Source organism: Myotis lucifugus, unplaced genomic scaffold (genome assembly GCF_000147115.1).
Source record: "Myotis lucifugus unplaced genomic scaffold, Myoluc2.0 scaffold_32, whole genome shotgun sequence".
NCBI lineage: Eukaryota > Metazoa > Chordata > Mammalia > Chiroptera > Vespertilionidae > Myotis > Myotis lucifugus.
In genome coordinates this window covers 358,296-360,202 of record NW_005871080.1, presented here as the reverse complement: position 1 = coordinate 360,202, position 1,907 = coordinate 358,296, and the positions used below count along the sequence as shown (strand labels likewise).

Genomic DNA, 1,907 nt, shown 5'->3' with positions numbered 1-1,907 from the left:
GTGATGAGAATCATTGATCAGCTGCCTTCTGCACGCCCCACACTGGGGATTGAGCCCGAAATTCGGGCATTCCAGGTCCTGACCTGGAATCCTGTCAGGACCTCCTGGTTCATAGGTCAATGCTCAACCATTGAGCCATGCTGGCCAGACAAGTTTTATTTGAATGGGCAGAGGAATGGAGGATGTGGGGTTAAGAAGGGGTTTGCATTTCTTTTTTAAGATGGGAGCTATTGCAGCTTATCTGTATGTGGATGGTGTTGATCCAGCTGCAAGGGGGACATGGAAAATGTAGGAGCATTACAGGTACGGAGTATTGGGTCCAGAGCAGAGGTGACACTGGGAGGTAAAAGGGCTCTCTTAGTGCATGCCTTTTCTTGCAGGTAAGCCAGGATATCGGCTGAGAGGGAGGTGGGAGTTGCGAGCTGGAGACGAGGTGTGAGATAGGCCTCTCAGGCATTATTCGAGGCCCCACATTTAACGTAGCAGCACTGGAATACTTGTCTAGCCCCCTGGTTCTGAGGGCCCTGCAGTTGTCTTCCTTTCCCGGCCACGCTTTAACAAGCCAGTGGGCACTTGTTCAAATATGTCCACCAGATGGCGCCAGTGGGGCATTGCTGAAACCGCTGTTTTCTGAAAGGTTTTGTGGCAGAATGGTGTTCTTTTGGTTTTCCTGTTTGGACCATTATTTCTCAAACTTGAATAGTAAGTAGAGTACTTTTAAAGAAATAAAATTCTCACACAGTCCCAGAGTTTAAGTTATTTTAGTACACCATGTCAATATTTGAAAATTTAAAACACTATACACTCCTTATACTTACAGATCTTACACAACCGTCAAGTCAAAACAAATTTAGAAGGTACATTAAAATGAAGCCACAAATCAAAACTCTAAATCACCAAAGTTAATATAACTGAAAGAAAGATGATCCTGCTGAGCATGAAGAGCCAGGTGCAGTGCGGTGACTTTGAGTGTGTGGCACGCCTGTACTGCTTCCGTGTGTCATGACGTGACTCAACTCTTCCTCCCCCTTTCACTGTTAAAGCCACCGCAGAATCAGAGCATGCCTGCGGGTCATTCCGTCTTCCGGGGCTGGAACACATCATTTTCCTGCAGAGTGCAGCTCCTCCCCTTTAGATGAAGACAGTTGAAGTCGCGAGGAGTAGCACCAACTTGGGCAGAGCAGAGGGCGAGTGTGGGCTTGCACAGGATGCCAGCCACGAGGCGGTCGGCGGGACCGTCTGCAGTAGCACAGAGTGATGCTTCAGATGTCTGTGGTAAGATAAACATAGAAGTGGAAATATTATAAAATTAACCAAAGACCCAGGATGCCTCTCACGGTGCTGATATAGAGGAAGAGCCTGATTTGAGGACTGCACTTTTATTAAAACCATATTAAGTCTAGAAACCATGTCCTATTTAATAAAGTTTTGATAAACTTCTATTAACATTTATTTGGTAAAATCACAGCAGTAGAGTCAGAAGGGACCCAATGGGGCTCTTCTAGGACATTTGAAGAAGCAATTCGCATTTGTAGACGGTGTTTTTCATGTTTTGAAGCATAAAGAAAACGGCCCTGGAAAAGGACTTCTGCGGTTTATGGCAGGGCCACCCAGGGGGCGTGACTATGAAGAGCCATCGGAGGAGCCTGGGTGCGCCTTTCCCAGGACCAGTGACAGTCACTGCAGGTGGCTTTACCTGCTTCAGGTGTCACTGCTTCAGGCCTTTATTATGAACTAATGGCCCAGTGCACAGTTTCGTGCACATTAAAAGGAAATTAATTAGAAAAAATATTTTAGTATCACTACCTGCCCTTCCTTTATAATAGAAGTGTCAACCAAATTCATGATCAACAATGACAGATGGAAACACATGTGTGCAATTGGCGCCAGCGAGAGCTTTATATGTA

At 45.9% G+C, this 1,907-nt stretch overlaps 1 protein-coding gene across 1 annotated transcript in view; it reads left to right on the top strand.

The window, feature by feature from the left end:
* The window catches only part of KIF5C (kinesin family member 5C), a 138,893-nt gene extending 137,626 nt beyond the window's left edge, over nucleotides 1-1,267 (top strand). Inside the window, exon 26 of the mRNA XM_023752413.1 lies at nucleotides 1,044-1,267. The gene's annotated coding sequence lies outside the window, so the exon portion shown is untranslated. The remainder of the gene's footprint in view (nucleotides 1-1,043) is intronic.
* The last annotated feature ends 640 nt before the right edge of the window (nucleotides 1,268-1,907 follow it).